Here is a 26,899-nt window from a genome sequence, read left to right as displayed (position 1 = left end):
GTTGGAATGTACAACATAATAACACCTGTTGGAATGTATAACATAATAACAGGTGTTGGAATGTAAAACATAATAACAGGTGTTGGAATGTACAACATAATAACAGGTGTTGGAATGTACAACATAATAACACCTGTTGGAATGTACAACATAATAACACCTGTTGGATTGTACAACATAATAACACCTGTTGGAATGTACAACATAATAACAGGTGTTGGAATGTACAACATAATAACAGGTGTTGGAATGTACAACATAATAACACCTGTTGGATTGTACAACATAATAACACCTGTTGGAATGTACAACATAATAACACCTGTTGGAATGTACAACATAATAACACCTGTTGGAATGTACAACATAATAACACCTGTTGGAATGTACAACATCATAACACCTGTTGGAATGTACAACATAATAACACCTGTTGGAATGTACAACATAATAACACCTGTTGGAATGTACAACATAATAACACCTGTTGGAATGTACAACATAATAACACCTGTTGGAATGTACAACATAATAACACCTGTTGGAATGTACAACATAATAACAGGTGTTGGAATGTAAAACATAATAACAGGTGTTGGAATGTACAACATAATAACAGGTGTTGGAATGTACAACATAATAACACCTGTTGGAATGTACAACATAATAACACCTGTTGGATTGTACAACATAATAACACCTGTTGGAATGTACAACATAATAACAGGTGTTGGAATGTACAACATAATAACAGGTGTTGGAATGTACAACATAATAACACCTGTTGGATTGTACAACATAATAACACCTGTTGGAATGTACAACATAATAACACCTGTTGGAATGTACAACATAATAACACCTGTTGGAATGTACAACATAATAACACCTGTTGGAATGTACAACATAATAACACCTGTTGGATTGTACAACATAATAACACCTGTTAGAATGTACAACATAATAACACCTGTTGGAATGTACAACATAATAACAGGTGTTGGATTGTACAACATAATAACACCTGTTGGAATGTACAACATAATAACACCTGTTGGAATGTACAACATAATAACAGGTGTTGGAATGTACAACATAATAACAGGTGTTGGAATGTACAACATAATAACAGGTGTTGGAATGTACAACATAATAACAGGTGTTGGAATGTACAACATAATAACAGGTGTTGGAATGTACAACATAATAACAGGTGTTGGAATGTACAACATAATAACACCTGTTGGAATGTACAACATAATAACACCTGTTGGAATGTACAACATAATAACACCTGTTGGATTGTACAACATGATAACACCTGTTGGAATGTACAACATAATAACACCTGTTGGATTGTACAACATAATAACACCTGTTGGAATGTACAACATAACACCTGTTGGAATGTACAACATAATAACACCTGTTGGATTGTACAACATAATAACACCTGTTGGAATGTACAACATAATAACACCTGTTGGATTGTACAACATAATAACACCTGTTGGAATGTACAACATAATAACACCTGTTGGATTGTACAACATAATAACACCTGTTGGAATGTACAACATAATAACACCTGTTGGAATGTACAACATAATAACAGGTGTTGGAATGTACAACATAATAACAGGTGTTGGAATGTACAACATAATAACAGGTGTTGGAATGTACAACATAATAACACCTGTTGGAATGTACAACATAATAACAGGTGTTGGAATGTACAACATAATAACAGGTGTTGGAATGTACAACATAATAACAGGTGTTGGAATGTACAACATAATAACAGGTGTTGGAATGTACAACATAATAACACCTGTTGGAATGTACAACATAATAACACCTGTTGGAATGTACAACATAATAACAGGTGTTGGAATGTACAACATAATAACACCTGTTGGAATGTACAACATAATAACACCTGTTGGATTGTACAACATAATAACACCTGTTGGAATGTACAACATAATAACACCTGTTGGAATGTACAACATAATAACAGGTGTTGGAATGTACAACATAATAACAGGTGTTGGAATGTACAACATAATAACACCTGTTGGATTGTACAACATTATAACACCTGTTGGAATGTACAACATAATAACAGGTGTTGGAATGTACAACATAATAACACCTGTTGGAATGTACAACATAATAACACCTGTTGGATTGTACAACATAATAACACCTGTTGGAATGTACAACATAATAACACCTGTTGGAATGTACAACATAATAACACCTGTTGGATTGTACAACATAATAACACCTGTTGGAATGTACAACATAATAACACCTGTTGGATTGTACAACATAATAACACCTGTTGGAATGTACAACATAACACCTGTTGGAATGTACAACATAATAACACCTGTTGGATTGTACAACATAATAACACCTGTTGGAATGTACAACATAATAACAGGTGTTGGAATGTACAACATAATAACACCTGTTGGAATGTACAACATAATAACACCTGTTGGAATGTACAACATAATAACAGGTGTTGGAATGTACAACATAATAACACCTGTTGGATTGTACAACATAATAACACCTGTTGGATTGTACAACATAATAACAGGTGTTGGAATGTACAACATAATAACACCTGTTGGATTGTACAACATAATAACACCTGTTGGAATGTACAACATAATAACACCTGTTGGATTGTACAACATAATAACACCTGTTGGATTGTACAACATAATAACACCTGTTGGAATGTCCAACATAATAACACCTGTTGGAATGTACAACATAATAACACCTGTTGGAATGTACAACATAATAACAGGTGTTGGAATGTACAACATAATAACACCTGTTGGATTGTACAACATAATAACACCTGTTGGATTGTACAACATAATAACAGGTGTTGGAATGTACAACATAATAACACCTGTTGGATTGTACAACATAATAACACCTGTTGGAATGTACAACATAATAACACCTGTTGGATTGTACAACATAATAACACCTGTTGGATTGTACAACATAATAACACCTGTTGGAATGTCCAACATAATAACACCTGTTGGAATGTACAACATAATAACACCTGTTGGATTGTACAACATAATAACACCTGTTGGAATGTACAACATAATAACACCTGTTGGAATGTACAACATAATAACACCTGTTGGAATGGCATCAAATACAATAGCAAAGGTTTTGGGAGTCACAGGTATCTTAAATTGGTTGAGAAATTCTTGGTAATTAAAAAGTTGACCTTCCTTATTGAAAAGCTGACTCACTAAAATAATGTTATTGTTAAACCAATTGTTGAGGAAAAGAGATTTCCTTTTGTAACATATGTCTTTATTGTTCCAGATGAAATATTTGGTAGGTGAAAAATGGTGCTTGTATACAAGAGAGCATGCTAGAAGGGCTTGTTTGTGGAAGTTTGAGAGCGCAACAGGAATCCTGTCAATGTTATAATTACACAATAGCAAAAATTTTAGGCCTCCAAGGTTAGAGAATACATGATGAGAAATAAAGTTCCAAATTGAGGTAGGGTCTTTCAAGTAGTGTCTTATCCAATTAATTTTAAAGGTGTTGTTTAGTGTAGTGAAGTCAAGAAAGTTTAGACCACCCTGATTGTAATTGTTCATTATAACAGATTTCTTAATATAATGAATTTTGTTTTTCCAAATAAAGTCAATCAGTATTTTGTCAATAGTTTTACATATTTTTTGGTTAACATCTAAAGAAATAGCTGCATACGTAAGCCTGGAGATACCTTCTGCTTTGGAAAGTAAGGTTCTGCCTTTTAAGGATAAATCTCTCTGTAGCCATTGGTTAAATCTTTTCTTAGTTTTTTCTACAATTGGATTGAAGTTCAATGCCCATCTAGAGTTTTGATTTTTAGTGATATGTATTCCTAGGTAATTAATACTATCCTTAACTGGAATTTGAGATACAGACATCATTTCACATCTCTTCACAGCCATTAGTTCACATTTATTCACATTTAGACGGAGACCAGAAGCCAAGGAAAAAACATCAATCAATCAATCAATGTTTACTTATATAGCCCTAAATCACTAGTGTCTCAAAGGGCTGCACAAACCACCACGACATCCTCGATAGGCCCACATAAGGGCAAGGAAAACTCACACCCAGTGGGACGTCGGTGACAATGATGACTATGAGAACCTTAGAGAGGAGGAAAGCAATGGATGTCGAGCGGGTCTAACATGATACTGTGAAAGTTCAATCCACAATGGATCCAACACAGTCGCGAGAGTCCAGTCCAAAGCGGATCCAACACAGCAGCGAGAGTCCCGTTCACAGCGGAGCCAGCAGGAAACCATCCCAAGCGGAGGCGGATCAGCAGCGCAGAGATGTCCCCAGCCGATACACAGGCGAGCAGTACATGGCCACCGGATCGGACCGGACCCTCTCCACAAGGGAGAGTGGGACATAGAAGAAAAAGAAAAGAAACGGCAGATCAACTGGTCTAAAAAGGGAGTCTATTTAAAGGCTAGAGTATACAAATGAGTTTTAAGGTGAGACTTAAATGCTTCTACTGAGGTGGCATCTCGAACTGTTACCGGGAGGGCATTCCAGAGTACTGGAGCCCGAACGGAAAACGCTCTATAGCCCGCAGACTTTTTTTGGGCTTTGGGAATCACTAACAAGCCGGAGTCCTTTGAACGCAGATTTCTTGCCGGGACATATGGTACAATACAATCGGCAAGATAGGATGGAGCTAGACCGTGTAGTATTTTATACGTAAGTAGTAAAACCTTAAAGTCACATCTTAAGTGCACAGGAAGCCAGTGCAGGTGAGCCAGTACAGGCGTAATGTGATCAAACTTTCTTGTTCTTGTTGATATGGCAAGATGGCGGCGCCCGGACGGGCTGCGACACTGCGGTGCTCTTGCTAAAGATGGAACATTTGGCGGAAATGCCGGACAGTTCTGCAGACTTCATGGCTGGCTCGCATCGTGGTCACTCCGTGATCACGTACAACCGCCAGACACTTCTGGATGTGGACATATCGGGCCGTTTTGGACTGATAGACGCGGGCGTGCTAAACATGCTAACTAGCATGGGGATACGTCGGCGGCTACATCCAGCGGCCTGTGAAGCAGGGGAGTCTAGTAGCAGCGGGGGCCGTCTACGGAGCAGACGCCAGCGGTGTGATCGGAAACGCGGATGTCGAGCGGGGCTAAAAACAAAGCAGAAGGCTAATCCCCACAGAACACCACTTCCCTCCACCCTGAAGACGGATTTAAATAAAGGATGCGAGACTACTGGTCTGGGTAAGGAGTCAGTTAAATTAGAACAAGTTTTTTCTGCTTTGAGTGTTTTAGAGTTGGACATGTGTTTTACTGAGGTGGCTAACTATGATGCGTGCAGTTTATCAAAGCAACAAACAAACAATCGGAAAATCCCCGTTACTGAGGAGGCTAACCATGATGCGTGCAGTTTATCAAAGCAACAATCAAACAATCGGAACATTCCCGTCGTATCAATTCCTAGATATGGTCGTAATTATACTGAATGCACTGGGCATAATAAACACAACATTATTAATATTGCTACTACGGATAATTTGATCAAAAACTCCATAAAACAGCCCACTACCTATAATATAGGTTTTTTAAACATAAGATCATTGTCTCCCAAAACGTTGTTAGTTAATGATATTATCAGAGACAACAATCTTAACGTCATCGGTCTCAGTGAAACCTGGCTTAAACCAAACGACTTTTTTGCGCTAAATGAGGCATGTCCTCCTAACTTTACACATGCGCATATTGCCCGTCCGCTTAAAAGGGGTGGGGGGGTCGCACTAATATACAACGAAAACTTTAACCTTAGTCCTAACATAAATAATAAATATAAATCGTTTGAGGTGCTTACTATGAGGTCTGTCACACCGCTGCCTCTACACCTGGCTGTTATCTACCGCCCCCCAGGGCCCTGTTCGGACTTTATCAATGAATTCTCAGAGTTCGTTGCTGATCTAGTGACACACGCCGATAATATAATCATAATGGGGGACTTTAATATCCATATGAATACCCCATCGGACCCACCGTGCGTAGCGCTCCAGACTATAATTGATAGCTGTGGTCTCACACAAATAATAAATGAACCCACGCATCGCAACGGTAATACGATAGACCTAGTGCTTGTCAGGGGCATCACCGTTTCAAAAGTTACGATACTCCCGTATACTAAAGTATTGTCCGATCATTACCTTATAAAATTCGAGGTTCAGACGCATGTTCGTCAAACTAATAATAATAATAACTGCTATAGCAGCCGCAACATTAATACGGCCACAACGACAACTCTTGCTGACCTACTGCCCTCGGTAATGGCACCATTCCCAAAGTATGTGGGCTCTATTGATAACCTCACTAACAACTTTAACGACGCCCTGCGCGAAACCATTGATAACATAGCACCGCTAAAGTTAAAAAAGGCTCCAAAAAAGCGCACCCCGTGGTTTACAGAAGAAACTAGAGCTCAGAAATTATTATGCAGAAAGCTGGAACGCAAATGGCGCACGACTAAACTTGAGGTGCACCATCAAGCATTTAGTGATGGTTTAATAACTTATAAACGCATGCTTACCTTAGCTAAAGCTAATTATTACTCAAATCTCATCCACCGTAATAAAAACGATCCTAAATTTTTGTTTAGTGCGGTAGCATCGCTAACCCAACAAGGGACTCCTTCCAGTAGCTCCACCCACTCAGCTGATGACTTTATGCAATTCTTTAGTAAGTAAATTGAAGTCATTAGAAAGGAGATTAAAGACAATGCGTCCCAGCTACAACGGGGTTCTATTAACACTGACACGATTGTATATACGGCGGATACTGCCCTCCAAAATAGTTTCTCTCGTTTTGAGGAAATAACATTAGAGGAATTGTTACAACGTGTAAATGGAATAAAACAAACAACATGTTTACTTGACCCTCTTCCTGGGAAACTGATCAAGGAGCTCTTTGTATTATTAGGTCCATCAGTGCTAAATATTATAAACTTATCACTTTCCTCGGGCACTGTTCCCCTAGCATTCAAAAAAGCGGTTATTCATCCTCTTCTTAAAAGACCTAACCTCGATCCTGACCTCATGGTAAACTACCGACCGGTGTCTCACCTTCCCTTTATTTCAAAAATCCTCGAAAAAATTGTTGCGGAGCAGTTAAATGAACACTTAGCGTCTAACAATCTATGTGAAACCTTTCAATCCGGTTTCAGGGCAAATCACTCGACGGAGACAGCCCTCGCAAAAATGACTAATGATCTATTGCTAACGATGGATTCTGATGCGTCATCTATGTTGCTGCTCCTCGATCTTAGCGCTGCTTTCGATACCGTCGATCATAATATTTTATTAGAACGTATCAAAACACGAATTGGTATGTCAGACTTAGCCCTGTCTTGGTTTAATTCTTATCTTACTGATAGGATGCAGTGTGTCTCCCATAACAATGTGACCTCGGACTACGTTAAGGTAACGTGTGGAGTTCCCCAGGGTTCGGTCCTTGGCCCTGCACTCTTCAGCATCTACATGCTGCCGCTAGGTGACATCATACGCAAATACGGTGTTAGCTTTCACTGTTATGCTGATGACACCCAACTCTACATGCCCCTAAAGCTGACCAACACGCCGGATTGTAGTCAGCTGGAGGCGTGTCTTAATGAAATCAAACAATGGATGTCCGCTAACTTTTTGCAACTCAACGCCAAAAAAACGGAAATGCTGATTATCGGTCCTGCTAGACACCGAACTCTATTTAATAATACAACTCTAACATTTGACAACCAAACAATTAAACAAGGCGACACGGTAAAGAATCTGGGTATTATCTTCGACCCAACTCTCTCCTTTGAGGCACACATTAAAAGCGTTACTAAAACGGCCTTCTTTCATCTCCGTAATATCGCTAAAATTCGCTCCATTCTGTCCACTAAAGACGCTGAGATCATTATCCATGCGTTTGTTACGTCTCGCCTCGACTACTGTAACGTATTATTTTCGGGTCTCCCCATGTCTAGCATTAAAAGATTACAGTTGGTACAAAATGCGGCTGCTAGACTTTTGACAAGAACAAGAAAGTTTGATCACATTACTCCTGTACTGGCTCACCTGCACTGGCTTCCTGTGCACTTAAGATGTGACTTTAAGGTTTTACTACTTACGTATAAAATACTACACGGTCTAGCTCCATCCTATCTTGCCGATTGTATTGTACCATATGTCCCGGCAAGAAATCTGCGTTCAAAGGACTCCGGCTTGTTAGTGATTCCCAAAGCCCAAAAAAAGTCTGCGGGCTATAGAGCGTTTTCCGTTCGGGCTCCAGTACTCTGGAATGCCCTCCCGGTAACAGTTCGAGATGCCACCTCAGTAGAAGCATTTAAGTCTCACCTTAAAACTCATTTGTATACTGTAGCCTTTAAATAGACTCCCTTTTTAGACCAGTTGATCTGCTGTTTCTTTTCTTTTTCTTCTATGTCCCACTCTCCCCTGTGGAGGGGGTCCGGTCCGATCCGGTGGCCATGTACTGCTTGCCTGTGTATCGGCTGGGGACATCTCTGCGCTGCTGATCCGCCTCGACATCTCTGCGCTGCTGATCCGCCTCCGCTTGGGATGGTTTCCTGCTGGCTCCGCTGTGGACGGGACTCTCGCTGCTGAGTTGGACCCGCTTTGGACTGGACTCTCGCGACTGTGTTGGATCCATTGTGGATTGAACTTTCACAGTATCATGTTAGACCCGCTCGACATCCATTGCTTTCCTCCTCTCTAAGGTTCTCATAATCATTATTGTCACAGACGTCCCACTGGATCATTATTGTCACCGATGTCCCACTGGGTGTGAGTTTTCCTTGCCCTTATGTGGGCCTACCGAGGATGTCGTGGTGGTTTGTGCAGCCCTTTGAGACACTAGTGATTTAGGGCTATATAAGTAAACATTGATTGATTGATTGATTGATTGTTCTTGTCAAAAGTCTAGCAGCCGCATTTTATATATATTAATTATTATATATCCATCCATATGAGATGGGGGGGAGTGGTTGCCCACATATGAGGTCCTCTCCAAGGTTTCTCGTAGTCAGCATTGTCACTGGCGTCCCACTGGATGTGAATTCTCCCTGCCCACTGGGTGTGAGTTTTCCTTGCCCTTTTGTGGGTTCTTCCAAGGATGTTGTAGTCGTAATGATTTGTGCAGTCCTTTGAGACATTTGTGATTTGGGGCTATATAAATAAACATTGATTGATTGATTGATTGAACGTTAAAGGGATCAACGGCCCAGTCAAAAGAGGTGGAGTATTTTCCCATTTAAAACGCCTTAAAACGGAAATTGCTTTCCGACAAGAGACTCAACTGACCACCAAGGATCACCGTAGATTAAAGGCCTCATGGGTTGGACAATCGTTTCATTCAAATTTTAGCAGCAAAGCAAGGAGCACAGCTATTTTAATACACAAAAGAACCCAATTTAGCCCAACAAATGTCATAACTGACCATCAAGGTCGTTTTGTAATAGTCTCAGGTTCTCTTAACAATATGTCTGTTGTCCTTGCCAACCTTTGTGCACCCAATTGGGATGATGAAGCATTTATTAAGAAAGTCTTTTCATTTTTGCCTGACCTTAGTTAATATCAATCAATCAATGTTTATTTATATAGCCCCAAATCACAAATTTCTCAAAGGACTGCACAAATCATTACGACTACAACATCCTCGGAAGAACCCACAAAAGGGCAAGGACTCACACCCAGTGGGCAGGGAGAATTCACATCCAGTGGGACGCCAGTGACAATGCTGACTATGAGAAACCTTGGAGAGGACCTCAGATGTGGGCAACCCCCCCCTCTAGGGGACCGAAAGCAATGGATGTCGAGCGGGTCTAACATGATTCTGTGAAAGTTCAATCCATAGTGGCTCCAACACAGCCGCGAGAGTTCAGTTCAAAGCGGATCCAAGACAGCAGCGAGAGTCCCGTCCACAGGAGACCATCCCAAGCGGAGGCGGATCAGCAGCGTAGAGATGTCCCCAATCGATACAGGCGAGCGGTCCATCCTGGGTCCCGACGAGCGGTCCATCCTGGGTCTTGACTCTGGACAGCCAGTACTTCATCCATGGTCATTGGACCGGACCCCCTCCACAAGGGAGGGGGGGACATAGGAGAAAGAATAGAAGCGGCAGATCAACTGGTCTAAAAAGGAGGTCTATTTAAAGGCTAGAGTATACAGATGAGTTTTAAGGTGAGACTTAAATGCTTCTACTGAGGTAGCATCTCGAACTGTTACCGGGAGGGCATTCCAGAGTACTGGAGCCCGAACGGAAAACGCTCTATAGCCCGCAGACTTTTTTTGGGCTCTAGGAATCACTAATAAGCCGGAGTCTTTTGAACGCAGATTTCTTGCCGGGACATATGGTACAATACAATCGGCAAGATAGGATGGAGCTAGACTGTGTAGTATTTTATACGTAAGTAGTAAAACCTTAAAGTCACATCTTAAGTGCACAGGAAGCCAGTGCAGGTGAGCCAGTACAGGAGTAATATGATCAAACTTTCTTGTTCTTGTCAAAAGTCCAGCAGCCGCATTTTGTACCAACTGTAATCTTTTAATGCTAGACATGGGGAGACCCGAAAATAACACGTTACAGTAATCGAGACGAGACGTAACAAACGTTCCAAGAAACAAATCTCAAGCAAGATAACCCTTTTTTGTTTGTATTAGACATAATCACATTTGTAAAAAATAGGGTGAGATGACACAATGCCTTGTAGAAGGAAGTGGAATTAACATACAGACAGGACTAAAAGAAAAAAACAAGTTTGTGGGACCTAACACACAAAACCCCCAAAACTTAACCCATAGAAACAGAAAACAGATAAACACTCCTAAACCACCCTAAGCTTGTCCTAAGAGCTAGAACTAGCAGCGGGACTTCATAAACTCTGTTACTTTCGTATAACAATCTGTGCACTAATATCACCGAGCAGATAGGGCTCCTGTATCTGCAGATGTGTCTATAATGTACACTAGGTGTCACTTAAATAGGAACAAGCACTATATTGGCAGCAAAATTATATATAGAAAATAATAATGGGAGAAAAATAAAATAAAATAAAATAATTTTATATAAACAAATAAATAAATAAATGATTATGATAATAATAATAATAATAACAACAAGTAGCCCCTGGTAAGTGTTTGTTTCAAATTGAAAAAATTAGATAAGATAGAGAAATAAAAATTTCAATTTATAATATTTAAGTTAGTCATAACTTTTAAGGAAGAAGAAAAAGAAAAAAAATAAATAAATAAAAGAAAAAAAAGTTGCAGTGCAAAAATTGGCCGACAGATGTAACCATACCTCAAAAAAGTTGCACAACAGGATGATTAGTTGCCTGCAAGGATGGATAAACAATGTCCATTGTTTTTTCTGACGCACCCGCTAATGTCCTCTTCAACGTGCTTTTGGCCTGAAACACCTTCCTTACAAAGTCATCTTCCACTAACCTGTGGAAGCGATGCGCTCGTCGTAGAAGTGTTGGGCTTTTTGTGGAGAATCAAAGTACAAGTTTTCATTCCTGACCTGGAGCTGGGCGGGATGCAGCAAGCGGAACTTTATTCCTTTCAGGTAGACCGCATTTTTGGCGGGGTTGAAAGCAGCTCGTTTCTTGGCCAAAGCAGGGCTGATGTCCGGGTAAACTCTCAGCTCGGTGCCGCGGTAATACAGTTTATGTTGTCTGGCCCGTCTGAGCACTTTTTCTTTCTCCTGGAAAAGGAGGAATTTAACGATGAAGGTCCGCGGTTTTCCGGCGCCAGCATCCAGTGGTCTGGGACCGAGGGAGCGGTGAGCTCTCTCTATCTCCGGTGGGCTGCTGAAAACATCAGGACCCGTTACCACCATCAGCAAGTCAGACGCAAATTTGGTCGGATCCTGTTCTTTCTCGCTTCCCTCTGGGATGTTGATAATTCTCAAATTAGAGCGGCGGGACCGGTTCTCGAGGTCGTCCACTCGTTCCAGGAGCACCGTAGTTTGAGACAGCAGAGACTTCACAGCGGCTTCCATCTCGGTGAGTTTTTCCAATGTTTTCACCAACTGTGACTTCAGTTTTAGTCAGACGGCTGTTAAATGACGTCACCTGTTGTCCTAATGAATCGACTGACAGCTTCAGGGACTCAGTCAACTGTTGAATCAGAAAAGTCATATCGGCCTTGAAACAATCGCGCTGTTTATTGAGGAGAGCCTCTATGTCGTTCTTGGTGACTGGGTCAGATTGACCCTCGAGTTCGGCTCTCTTGTCTTCCGACCCTGAAGCTGCTGCTGCGGCCGCCATGTTAGCTAGCTTAGCTGAGACACTTGCTGCTCAAGTTGTTGTTGTTGTGGATTTTGTCTTCAAGTTGCTCATTGCATCGCAATAACCACAGTATTTCACACAAAAAAAAGGGTGCGTCAGCCAGGAAAAAAAAACTTAAAGTAGTTAGATTTAAAGAGTAAATGAAAAGTTTGACTCTCGTACGTCTGTCCTTCTACCTCATCAGACCGGAAGTCTGATCAGGGCGGACAAGGCAATAATGCAACCAATCTATCAAAATCAGCACTCTGTCTCTGTGGTGTAAAACAGTGTTTGACTTACAAATTTCAGGACAAACTCCTAATGCAGCTTTTATAAAAAGGCTCTGCTTACCTTATATGTTCGCCAAGTGAGTCCGTCCGTAAGTTTGCAAGAGCAGTCTAATTTTCAGCTTGTCATCCCGGACGAGCCCCCAATTGTTGCGTTTGGACCAGTTCTTCCGCCGGTTCTTTTGATGACACATAAGCTGGTTTTAAATCAATCAGAGGCAGAGGTTGCTCATTTTGATACTTTAATCCAAAGCGCTTTGGGGGATCAATCTAGATACAACAGTTCAATCGCATGGTCCAAATTGATCTAATTCTAAAATGGAAGTTGCGCCTCCTCTCTCCCTCTGTTAGGATGTTAGGAAAGTTCTCGAAACCTGCACAGGATTCACACCACAATTAATATTGTCTTGGGACCCCTCTTGGTTGCCCTATTACATCAAGTAAACACCACCAGGGTTTCTCCTCAAATCAAAGGAGCCCCTTACACTCCTCCTAGATAAAACATGACGACTTTGGCGAGAAGTTAAAGAGGCTGCTGAAACAGGAGTTCCAAGGGGTGTTTATTTGGTACCCACTAGGGTGAGTGGGGTCACCAGTCTAACCATAGCACAAAGCCCAACGGCTGACGTCGGGATTCTAATGTACAATCTGTGTTCCCCACAATACCAGAATATGTCAGCCCGTGCCCAAGGGCCTATTTTGGAGCCATCTATCAGTGTGGTGCACCATGAAGGGTTAATGTCACCCAATTTGTTGGGGGACGAAGAGGGTCCTGTCAATTGAAAACACATGTAATTCATCTTTTGAGCCACAAAAGGAAAGTAGTCGGGTGAAATTGTCAACAGGAGGGTACACATTAGCCAATAAATCACACCCTGGCGGCGTGGGTTCAGAAAACAAGGAGATAAGACAGTTTGAGCCAATTGTGTCAGTCAACTTAAAAGGGGGGTAAGTGTGGGGAAAAGGACATCCAGCGGAACAAGCAACACAATCACCCATACTTTGGCGCCCTCTCGAGTATTTTAATTTTGATAATCCCTTTAGATTCTGTACCAGTCTGGTCAACCCCTAACACAACATAAAACGGACTGGGCCAATTGGGCATGACACCCACGTTGGCATTTGTAAGGGGGATGGGGTTCTGGGAACGATCAAAGTTCCTCTGGAAGGTCATCCCTTCCCGAGTAGTTTTGATGTAATATTAGGGGCCAGTGGGATTCCAATGCCCTGTGTAGTGTGTTACCTGCTCCCCCCAGGGGCACCACCCACTAGAGCAGGGGTGCCCACACTTTTTCTGCAGGCAAGCTACTTTTCAATTGACCAACTCGAGGGGATCTACCTCATTTATATATATCATTTATATTTATTTATTTATGAAAGACTCCTCTCTGAGCTGCTACCTTACCGTGGTAGAGGAGTTTGCGTGTCCCAATGATCCTAGGAGCTATGTTGTCTGGGGGTGTTCATGCCCCCTGGTAGGGTCTCCCAAGACAAACAGGTCCCAGGTGAGTGATCAGACAAAGAGCAGCTCAAAGACTTCTATGGAATTACAACGAAATGAACCCAGATTTCCCTCGCCCGGACGTGGGTCACCGGGGCCCCGCTCTGGAGCCAGGCCCGGAGTTGGGGCACGATGGCGAGCGCCTGGTGGTCGGGCCTGTTCCCATGGGGCCCGGCCGGGCACAGCCCGAAGAGGCAACGTGGGTCATCCCTCCAATGGGCTCACCACTCATAGGAGGGGCCATAGAGGTCGGGTGCATTGTGAGCTGGGCGGCAGCCGAAGGCAGGGCACTTGGCGGTCCGATCCTCGGCTACAGAAGCTAGCTCTTGGGACGTGGAACGTCACCTCACTGGGGGGGAAGGAGCCTGAGCTAGTGCGCGAGGTAGAGAAGTTCCGGCTGGATATAGTCGGACTCACCTCGACGCACAGCAAGGGCTCTGGAACCAGTTCTCTCGAGAGGGACTGGACCCTCTTCCACTCTGGCGTTGCCGGCAGTGAGAGGCGACGGGCTGGGGTGGCAATTCTGGTTGCCCCCCGGCTCAAAGCCTGTACGTTTGAGTTCAACCCAGTGGACGAGAGGGTAGCTTCCCTTCGCCTTCGGGTGGGGGGACGGGTCCTGACTGTTGTTTGTGCTTACGCACCAAACAGCAGTTCAGAATACCCACCCTTTTTGGGTACACTCGAGGGAGTACTGGAAAGTGCTCCTCCGGGTGATTCCCTTGTCCTACTGGGAGACTTCAACGCTCATGTTGGCAACGACAGTGAAACCTGGAGAGGCGTGATTGGGAAGAATGGTCGCCCGGATCTAAACCCGAGTGGTGTTTTGTTATTGGACTTTTGTGCTCGTCACAGTTTGTCGATAACAAACACCATGTTCAAACATAAGGGTGTCCATATGTGCACTTGGCACCAGGACACCCTAGGCCGCAGTTCCATGATCGACTTTGTAGTTGTGTCATCGGATTTGCGGCCTTATGTTTTGGACACTCGGGTGAAGAGAGGGGCGGAGCTTTCTACCGATCACCACCTAGTGGTGAGTTGGCTGCGATGGTGGGGGAGGATGCCGGACAGACCTGGCAGGCCCAAGCGCATTGTGAGGGTCTGCTGGGAACGTCTGGCAGAGTCTCCTGTCAGAGAGAGTTTCAATTCACACCTCCGGGAGAACTTTGAACATGTCACGAGGGAGGTGCGGGACATTGAGTCCGAGTGGACCATGTTCCGAACCTCTATTGTCGAGGCGGCTGATTGGAGCTGTGGCCGCAAGGTTGTTGGTGCCTGTCGTGGCGGTAATCCCAGAACCCGTTGGTGGACACCAGCAGTGAGGGATGCCGTCAAGCTGAAGAAGGAGTCCTATCGGGTTCTTTTGGCTCATAGGACTCCGGAGGCAGTGGACGGGTACCGACGGGCCAAGCGGTGTGCAGCTTTAGCGGTCGCGGAAGCAAAAACTCGGACATGGGAAGAGTTCGGGGAAGCCATGGAAAACGACTTCCGGACGGCTTCGAAGCGATTCTGGACCACCATACGGCGCCTCAGGAAGGGGAAGCAGTGCACTATCAACACCGTGTATGGTGCGGATGGTGTTCTGCTGACTTCGACTGCGGATGTTGTGGATCGGTGGAGGGAATACTTCGAAGACCTCCTCAATCCCACCAACACGTCTTTCTTTGAGGAAGCGGTGCCTGGGAAATCTGTAGTGGACTCTCCTATTTCTGGGGCTGAGGTCGCTGAGGTAGTTAAAAAGCTCCTCGGCGGCAAGGCCCCGGGGGTGGATGAGATCCGCCCGGAGTTCCTTAAGGCTCTGGATGCTGTGGGGCTGTCTTGGTTGACAAGACTCTGCAGCATCGCGTGGACATCGGGGGCGGTACCTCTGGATTGGCAGACCGGGGTGGTGGTCCCTCTCTTTAAGAAGGGGGACCGGAGGGTGTGTTCCAACTATCGTGGGATCACACTCCTCAGCCTTACCGGTAAGGTTTATTCAGGTGTACTGGAGAGGAGGCTTCGCCGGGTAGTCGAACCTCGGATTCAGGAGGAACAGTGTGGTTTTCGTCCTGGTCGTGGAACTGTGGACCAGCTCTATACTCTCGGCAGGGTTCTTGAGGGTGCATGGGAGTTTGCCCAACCAGTCTACATGTGCTTTGTGGACTTGGAGAAGGCATTCGACCGTGTCCCTCGGGAAGTCCTGTGGGGAGTGCTCAGAGAGTATGGGGTATCGGAATGTCTTTTTGTGGCAGTCCGCTCCCTGTATGATCAGTGTCAGAGCTTGGTCCGCATTGCTGGCAGTAAGTCGGACACGTTTCCAGTGAAGGTTGGACTCCGCCAAGGCTGTCCTTTGTCACCGATTCTGTTCATAACTTTTATGGACAGAATTTCTAGGCGCAGTCAAGGCGTTGAGGGGTTCCGGTTTGGTGGCCACGGGATTAGGTCTCTGCTTTTTGCAGATGATGTAGTCCTGATGGCTTCATCTGGCCGGGATCTTCAGCTCTCACTGGATCGGTTTGCAGCCGAGTGTGAAGCGACCGGAATGAGAATCAGCACCTCCAAGTCCGAGTCCATGGTTCTCGCCCGGAAAAGGGTGGAGTGCCATCTCCGGGTTGGGGAGGAGACCCTGCCCCAAGTGGAGGAGTTCAAGTACCTAGGAGTCTTGTTCACGAGTGGGGGAAGAGTGGATCGTGAGATCGACAGGTGGATCGGTGCGGCGTCTTCAGTAATGCGGACGTTGTATCGATCCGTTGTGGTGAAGAAGGAGCTGAGCCGGAAGGCAAAGCTCTCAATTTACCGGTCGATCTACGTTCCCATCCTCACCTATGGTCATGAGCTTTGGGTCATGACCGAAAGGATAAGATCACGGGTACAAGCGGCCGAAATGGGTTTCCTCCGCCGGGTGGCGGGGCTCTCCCTTAGAGATAGGGTGAGAAGCTCTGCCATCCGGGAGGAGCTCAACGTAAAGCCGCTGCTCCTCCACATCGAGAGGAGCCAGATGAGGTGGTTCGGGCATCTGGTCAGGATGCCACCCGAACGCCTCCCTAGGGATGTGTTTAGGGCACGTCCAGCTGGTAGGAGGCCACGGGGAAGACCCAGGACACGTTGGAAAGACTATGTCTCCCGGCTGGCCTGGGAACGCCTCGGGATCCCCCGGGAAGAGCTAGACGAAGTGGCTGGAGATAGGGAAGTCTGGGCTTCCCTGCTTAGGCTGCTGCCCCCGCGACCCGACCTCGGATAAGCGGAAGATGATGGATGGAAGGATGGATGGATGAAAGAGACATTTTAGTAAACACGTTAAATGTGTTTAATGATAATACAAGCATGTGTAACAGATATAGATGTTTTTCTTTCACGAAGACAAGAATATAAATTGGTGTATTACCTGATTCTGATGACTTGCATTGATTGGAATCAGACAGTAATGATGATAACGCCCACATTTTCAAATGGAGGAGAAAAAAGTTGTCCTTTCTGTACAATACCACATGAAAGTGGTTGTTTTTTGGCATCTAATTCATCCAGCTTCCATACACTTTACAAGAAAAACATTGGCGGCAAATTCCGTAGCTTGCTTGATTGACATTCACGGCACCCGAGGGTCTTGTGAGATGACGCTGGCTGCTGCCAGTTCATTATAATGAAAAAATGACAGAGAGGAAGGCGAGAAACACTTTTTATTTCAACAGACTTTCGCGCCGTCCCTTCCGTCAAAACTCTAAAGGCCGACTGCACATTTCCTATCTTCAGAATAAAATCCCTGCTTCATGCTGCCTGCGCTTTCTGAGGGATCGCTTGTGCACGCCAGTTTTCCGAGACTCTGTATTTAGTTAGCGCAGGCAGCATGAAGCAGGGCTTTTATTGTGAAGATAGGAAATGTGCAGTCGGCCTTTAGAGTTTTGACGAAGGTACGGCGCGAGAGTCTGTTGAAATAAAAAGTGTTTCTCGCCTTCCTCTCGGTCATTTTTAATAATAATGATCTTGCAGCAGCCAGCGTCATCTCACAAGACCCTCCGGTACCGTGAATGTCATTTAAGTGACGTCTTGGTGAAGATTGATGATCACTAATTTTTAGGTCTATTTTTTTTTAAAGCCTGGCTGGAGATCGACTGACACACCCCTCGCGGTCGACTGGTAGCTCGCGATCGACGTAATGGGCACCCCTGCACTAGAGTATGTATTCTGCTTCCGACACCAATAGCTCTGGGTTGCGTCGTATCAAAAAAAGAGGTTCCTACCACAGTAATAGCTTTTATGTCCCCCGCAATCAATCACACTGCACAGATAAAAAAAAATAAGTCTTGCTGTCCCCCTTGATCCAGTGTATTTCAAGTCCCCCCTATGTTTTAAGACACTTGTCAGTCACTGTCGTCAGGAAGGAAGGACTGAGGCACAAGGACTTTAGAACAAGCCTAAGTACCAATCTGTCAGGGAATACTGCTGGGTGTAACATCCTGCCTTTCGTCTATCAAAATCAGAGTAATTCAGGTAACTAAACGGGGATAAACATCAAACGTTTCACTTATTGTAGTGACACCAATAGTTATGCTGAAAACATAACATCGAGTATATAGGTTGAGCTCAAGTAATGATAGCTTTGGATATATGAAACAGCAGTTGAGCAGGTCTGGCAGATCTACACGACGGTAGGCGGCAGCTCAACGTGGGGAGATCTTTCTCTCTCTACATCTTCTTCTGGGCTGTTAGACTATGTGTGTAAATTACTCAAGCCTCGCTCTTCTATGACCTGGGGGGAGAGGTTACCAGCATGACTTCCCCTTCTGTGTCTAAACGTGAGTCTTCTGCAGATGCCTAAGGCTCAAAAGGCGCTTGGAAGAGGGTCGAGAGGGGCAGGTGATGTGGCGATGTCGGCAGTGACATCTGCTGGAGATCTATCAGGTCCTTCAGCAGGAGTGCAAAGGGAGAGGTGGTACCAGGTGTCCCCTTTACCAGCCAGTCAAAGGGACCGGTCCACCTGGGCTCCGTCCACTTGTGCTTAATGACCTTGACCCTGACCCTCTCGACGGGCGGAAGGGAAATTGGAGTGGCGGGCTGTCATCCTCGAATCTGCACAGAGGAACTGGCACATAATTTTGAATTTGCTCAACTTATCAGTTTGGTTTTACGCTGATCCCTCTTTCCAGGGGGCGGCTGGACCTGGGAAGGGCTGATCTGTGTGCAGTTCATAGAGTGAAAGACCAGTTTTGTTCATGGACATTCGAGTGGTCATTAAAGCCAATGGTAACGCGTCAACCCACTTCAATTTGGTCTGTGCACAGATTTTAGCCAATTTGTTTTAATGACTGTTCATTCTCTCGACCTTACCTAAAAAGAGGATGGTACGCTCAACCGAACCTGCGTTTTAGTCCGAGGACCTTTTCAACCAAGGCTAACTGAGCATTTTTAAAAATGGGTGCCGTTATCCGACTTAATTTTTTGGGGGTAACAATGTCGGGTTATTAGGTCATTAACAAGCCTTTTTATTACTGATTTTGCATCCTCTTTTTAGGTTGTGGTTGCTTCCGGCCAACCACTGTAATTGTCAACGCAAGTCAGCAAGTACCTTTTCCCTTTTACCTGATTGATCATATCAATGAAATCACAACCTTTACACAGATTTGACCTCACCTCCTCCATATTTCAGATTTATCTACTAAACCACTATCGATGTGCAACATCGTTATTTTCAAATTAAATTTATTTACAACTTTTTACCCAATGAAAATCATTTTTAAAACTACTCCACTCCCCCCTTACTGACAACAGTCATGCCTACATCTAATCAGGGCCCCTTCTAGATTCCTGTCGTGACAACCAAGATAGTAACAATTGGGAAACTTAGCCACCCTGCTAACCAAAACAATCTCATTCCTATCTTCTCCTAATCAAAGCCAACATCGAAGCCTGTCAATAACATCATCAGGATGGGTCTGTTGAATGTCAGGACTCTAAATAACAAATCATTTTTTAGTCAATGATTTTATTACTACTTCTAAATTTGTCTTTATGTTTTTAACTGAAAGATGTTAAAACTATGGAAATTGTCAGTCGGATGATTGTCGATTTTGTTGTAAGGAGTCTGACTCCACTCTCAACTCCTCCCCCTTCTGTTTCTGAAGAAGGGACATCAAAGGTGTTTGTAATACTTTTACTTTCAGAAACATCTAAGAAAAATTTTAGCTGATAGTCAAGTAAATTATTCAACCTGGCGAAGGCGACAAAATAGAAAAACACCAACCTTATGGCAGATGCTTTTGCAATAGTAATTTGACATTCTACCACACCTGGTGGCCGCTTTAATTCGTTAAGTCAAGCTCATGTTACAGAAAGTTGAATGATGCGGACCCGTTTGTTACCGAATACTTTCTATTAGACTTCTGTCTTGACTACTTTGTGCATGTAATAAGCAACTATAATTATTTGATATGCTTAAATGTCATGTGTAGTTTTAGCTCAGCTGTTGTGTAGCTGCTAGCTCCTTGTAGCCTACAGCCGCAGTGTCCAAAGTGCAGCCCATAGCTATTAGTTTAACAGACAACTGAAACAATTAATAATGTGGTATTTGTGTGGTTTCATCATTGGACCCAAGTCTTTAGTTTCCGTAGGCGGGACAGAGAGCAAGGGAACAATGTGGGACAGCATTGGTGTCTATCTTATACAAGGCTAGTTGTTGAAAATATATGTCAACGTAAGTAGCCACACCTTGAGTTCCAACATATATGTATATATATATAAAAAGGAGTCAAAGGCCTCCTGATATGTCGTCTTCTTGTGATCATAACAAATGGCAAGTCGGGTGGTGGTGCACACGGCAACAGCTCAGTCAGCCAGGGTTTTCACTGATAGAACAGTTGCAGCAGGAGTTGAGGTACTCAGCAGGCGCCAGGCATGTTTGGTGCTCCAGGCTGTGGTATGAGCTCATGCTCATGGAGGTGCCTTGGTAGTGGTGCCGCAGCTTGGTGGCCATACCGTCAGGTAACACCAGGAAGGTCTCCTCTGTGCGATATTGAATGTCAGGGTACAGTTTGTAAAGCAGGTCATTACCAAGCAGGCACGGTGTGTTCAGGTCGACCTCGAAGGGATGCTTCAGGGTGTCTCCAGCAATTTGAACCGGGAGCGGTTTGGTTACAGGTAACATTCTTGTGACCTCAGCGAAGCCTTCGACCTTCAAAAGGGAAAAACACAGTTTCTTTGGTACCTCTGCATTCAGAGATGATTGGGTGGCACCAGTGTCAATCACGAACTGATAACATTGTCCATTGACACTTATGTCCAGCATGGGGCCTGTCTGCATTTCCCGCTGGGGCTTCTGCTGTGGGCGCCCTCTGCCTGACGGGACCTTTCCCGTTCGGAAAAAAAGGGACGGCGTGGCGCAGTGGAAGAGTGGCCGTGCGCAACCCGAGGGTCCCGGGTTCAAATCCCACCTAGTACCAACCTCGTCACGTCCGTTGTGTCCTGAGCAAGACACTTCACCCTTGCTCCTGATGGGTGCTGGTTGGCGCCTTGCATGGCAGCTCCCTCCATCAGTGTGTGAATGGGTAAATGTGGAAGTAGTGTCAAAGCGCTTTGAGTACCTTGAAGGTAGAAAAGCGCTATACAAGTACAACCCATTTAAATGTTGGGACAGTCTTGAACCCAGTGACCAGGTTGGTCACAGGCGAAACAGTTTCCACCCCGGACTGACCTTGAAGCACCGCGTTGTCCACCATCCGAGTCCATCCGTCTGGTCTCACATCTGTTGCGGATTCTTTTCTTCACTGTTGAAGTCACTCACTGTTGAATATACTTTATCTGATTTTTGACCTTTCGGGTCTTTTGACATTTTTGCTTCAGAATTTGTAAATTAATGTTTTAAAACCTCAACATTAATTGTCCCATTGAATGTCAATCAATACCCCTATTTAAACGATTCATACGCACTACTTTATGTATATTTAAGTAGCTTTTTAAATTAACTAAAGATTACCAATGAATCCTTTGAACTGCACAAGCTTTGGATTATCTATAAATTAATGACACTATCCTTTGTGTCTATCAGTTAGTTAGTTGTGCATTCTGACTTCCTGTTGTGTGATATTCTACAAAATAAGAGCACGCATTTATTTCAATTATTCTTGGTGGTTCGCTTGTTGTCTATTTACTTAAGCTATCATAGCTCGGTATGTCCTCTGATTTAGAATTTGTTTACCGCAGAGTCTGTCGACCTTTGTCTGTATTTTTTTTTTTTCTTTCTTCAGACGTCCTTGTTTTTTTAAGACAGCTCTTATCTCATGTCTCACCCAGAAGCGCAGCTGTATCATATCAATCCTTAGTAACTGCAAACAACATTTATCATTCACTCTGACCTTCACAAGATGGCCCTGTGTAAGTGAAGTCGCTGGGCCTCCCGGCTTCGGTTGCTGCCCCCGCGATCCGACATCCGATAAGCGGAGGAAGATAACTAAATGGATGGATCATTCACTCATACAATTTTTGAACTAAGTATTATAAAAACAACTATAAAACACAAATGTATTTCAGTTTTAGGAGCTAACAACCAACCAAACAAACAAACCAATGCAGCGAACCATCAACAGCATACGCTGACACACGAACACCATCCACGACCACCTTCACCTGTCACTTTTCTTCATTTACCAAATGTTTGAGTTCACTACTTTAAGAGTGTTGTAAACTCCCTCTTACCCCTATCAAGAAACGTTCTCTTTTTATTTTCTCTCTTTTTTTTTCTTCTTGTTAATTTTATTGTCGACAACAGTACGTTCAATTGATCATTAAACAGTAACGATTGATCACGTTTTCCCAGCCGCCATCACATTCCTGTCTCTCACACTCCTTTGCCATTGTGTCTTTTTCCTTAATTTTAGCGCACACCTGAGTGCCGCCAGGATCTCTCAACCGGGGACTTCTTTGTACTTTTTACAAATGGCCTCCAACCTCGGAGTTTGTCATGTGGTATATAAGGGCCTCCACCCTTACAGTCCGTAATTTTCGTGCACACGTTAGTGTCACATGGATCTTGCAACCGGGGAATATTTTATTGTACTTTCACAAATGGCTTCCAACCCATCCTTAATTTCCGTGCACATGTTAATGTCACTTGGACCTCACAACCGGGGAGTATTTACTATCCACACAACGGGTATCCGTCCCGTTACTCTTTTAGGGGTGACCAATTCCCCAGGGTGAGTCACACCCGACTATTTGCCCACTCGTCAGTGAAGCAACCCTTCACGGTAATCTTGACACAATGCCATGAGTTGACCACTTATTTACAACTTTTATGTAATGGCGGACAAGGCAATAATGCAACCAATCTATCAAAATCAGCACTCTGTCTCTGTGGTATATAACAGTGTTTGCCTTAAAAACTTCAGGACAGACTCCTAATGCAGATTTTAGAAAGAGGCTCTGCTTACCTTACATGTTGGCCAAGTGAGCCTGTCCGTAAGTTTGCAAGAGCAGTCTAATTTTCAGCGTGTCATCCCGGACGAGCCCCCAATTGTTGCGTTTGGACCAGTTCTTCCGCAGGTGGCAGCACTACATACTAGAGACCAGCATGTGGAAGCACTACATACAAGAGACCGGGAGGTGGCCGCACTACACACAAGCAGTGGTGTGCCATCAAGGCCAACAAGAACTTCTCTGCTCGCCTAACATAACCGGAAATTATGATCATATTTAAAAATATATACATACTTATGTTGCCATGCTGTACCAAATCTTCCCGGGTTCTTCAGAATCAACCATATGCGCACTGTAAGTGACCGGACACATACAGTTGATAGATAATTGCGACAGCCAATCATATCACCAGTTTTTGTCAGTAAGGCCTTCTAGGTGGCCTCACGGTGAACGGGACATTTACGCGTCCTGTGATTGGATACTCACTTGCAACTCCCAAGTTGGTATCCAATCAGAAGTTTCACTTTACGAAAGCAGGAAGTGTTGCCCCACAAAGAAGGAGAGCAAAGTGTTGATCAGGTGGCAGATATATATTTGCAAGGCCATTTTCAAGAAGGATATTTCAAGAGAAACTACATCTTGTGAGGCGAGCTCCGCCAGCCCATGAAGCTACCTGATCTGTCCCAGGGATGAAATGGGGAAATGTCTGCCACTTCCACTCGAATCAACCGACTTCGAGAGGTACCACTGGTGTGTATGGTGTCGGGTGAGTGATACAAATTGTGAGTTCAAATATTATATTTCTCTATTTTGTCAAGTTTAATATGTTTTTTTTTCACAATTATTGTAATTTTGACAGTACCACATAAGATATGTTTTAATTGCTGATGCTGGTTTGATTTTTAAATGCGCCGGAATATAACCCGTTTCATACACTGTTGAAGTGTTTCAATGCTCAGTTTATGGTCATAAATTTTGGTATTTTGAGAGGTAATTATGAGAATCAGCCCCTCCATGGGTCTCGCCCGGAAAAGGGTGGAGTGCCATCTTGCGGTTGGGGAAGAGATCTTGCTCCAAGTAGAAGAGTTCAAGTACCTTGAAGTCTTGTTCACGAGTGAGGGAAGAGTGGATCGTGAGATCGACGATGGATCGATGCAGCGTCTTCAGTAATGCGGACTTTGTATCAATCGGTATTAGCTTTCACTGTTATGCTGATGACACCCAACTTTACATGCCCCTAAAGCTGACCAACACGCCGGACTGTAGTCAGTTGGAAGCGTGTCTTAATGAAATTAAACAATGGATGTCCGCTAACTTTTTGCAACTTAATGCCAAAAAAACGGAAATGCTGATTATCGGTCCTGCTAGACACCGACCTCTATTTAATAATACAACTTTAACATTTGACAACCAAATAATAAAACAAGGTGACTCTGTAAAAAATCTGGGTATTATCTTCGACCCAACTCTCTCCTTTGAGTCACACATTAAAAGCGTTACTAAAACGGCCTTCTTTCATCTCCGTAATATCGCTAAAATTCGCTCCATTTTGTCCACTAAAGACGCCGAGATCATTATCCATGCGTTTGTTACGTCTCGTCTCGATTACTGTAACGTATTATTTTCGGGTCTCCCCATGTCTAGCATTAAAAGATTACAGTTGGTACAAAATGCGGCTGCTAGACTTTTGACAAGAACAAGAAAGTTTGATCATATTACGCCTGTACTGGCTCACCTGCACTGGCTTCCTGTGCACTTAAGATGTGACTTTAAGGTTTTACTACTTACGTATAAAATACTACACGGTCTAGCTCCATCCTATCTTGCCGATTGTATTGTACCGTATGTCCCGGCAAGAAATCTGCGTTCAAAAGACTCCGGCTTATTAGTGATTCCTAGAGCTCAAAAAAAGTCTGCGGGCTATAGAGCGTTTTCCGTTCGGGCTCCAGTACTCTGGAATGCCCTCCCGGTAACAGTTCGAGATGCTACCTCAGTAGAAGCATTTAAGTCTCATCTTAAAACTCATCTGTATACTCTAGCCTTTAAATAGACCTCCTTTTTAGACCAGTTGATCTGCCGCTTCTTTTCTTTCTCCTATGTCCCCCCCTCCCTTGTGGAGGGGGTCCGGTCCGATGACCATGGATGAAGTACTGACTGTCCAGAGTCGAGACCCAGGATGGACCGCTCGTCGGGACCCAGGATGGACCGCTCGCCTGTATCGGTTGGGGACATCTCTACGCTGCTGAGCCGCTTGAGATGGTTTGCTGTGGACGGGACTCTCACTGCTGTCTTGGAGCCACTATGGATTGAACTTTCACAGTATCATGTTAGACCCGCTCGACATCCATTGCTTTCGGTCCCCTAGAGGGGGGGGGTTGCCCACATCTGAGGTCCTCTCCAAGGTTTCTCATAGTCAGCATTGTCGCTGGCGTCCCACTGAATGTGAATTCTCCCTGCCCACTGGGTGTGAGTTTTCCTTGCCCTTTTGTGGGTTCTTCCGAGGATGTTGTAGTCGTAATGATTTGTGCAGTCCTTTGAGACATTTGTGATTTGGGGCTATATAAATAAACATTGATTGATTGATTGATTGAATCCGTCGTGGTGAAGAAGGAGCTGAGCTGGAATACAAAACTCCCAATTTACCGGTCGATCCACATTCCCATCCTCACCTATGGTCATGAGCTTTGGGTCATGACCGAAACGACAAGATCACGGGTAAAAGCGGCCAAAATGAGTTTCCTCCGCCGGGTGACGGGGCTCTCCCATAGAGACAGGGTGAGAAGATCTGTCATCCGGAGGAGCTCAAAGTAAAGCCACTGCTCCTCCACATGGAGAGAAGCTAGATGAGGTGGTTTGGGCATCTGGTCAGAATTGCACCCGAACGCCTCCCTAGGGAGGTGTTTAGGGCACGTCTGGCCGGCAGTAGGCCATGAGGACGACCCAGGACACGTTGGTAAGATTATGTCTCCCGGCTGGCCTGGGAACGCCACGGGATCCCCCAGGAAGAGCTGGACCAAGTGGCTGAGGAGAGGGAAGTATGGGCTTCCCTGTTTAAGCTGCTGCCCCTGCGACCCGACATTGGACAAGCGGAAGAAGATGGATGGATGGATGGCAAGGTAATCATTGAAGTGGGACATCACTGAAGGCCTAGGTGGTTAAAGCACTATTTAGCAATATTTATTTGTAAAACAAGGGGGGGTGCGGTCAAAGAATCATAGCACCTTGTTTTAAAGAATGTGTTTTAATGAGGTAACTCATTTCGGCCGCTTGTACCCGTGATCTTATCCTTTAAGTCAAAACCCAAAGCTCATGACCATAGGTGAGGATGGGAACGTAGATGGACTGGTATATTGAGAGC

Source organism: Nerophis ophidion, linkage group LG19, assembly GCF_033978795.1.
Source record: "Nerophis ophidion isolate RoL-2023_Sa linkage group LG19, RoL_Noph_v1.0, whole genome shotgun sequence".
Taxonomy (NCBI): Eukaryota; Metazoa; Chordata; class Actinopteri; order Syngnathiformes; family Syngnathidae; genus Nerophis; species Nerophis ophidion.
This window is presented reverse-complemented; position numbering follows the sequence as displayed.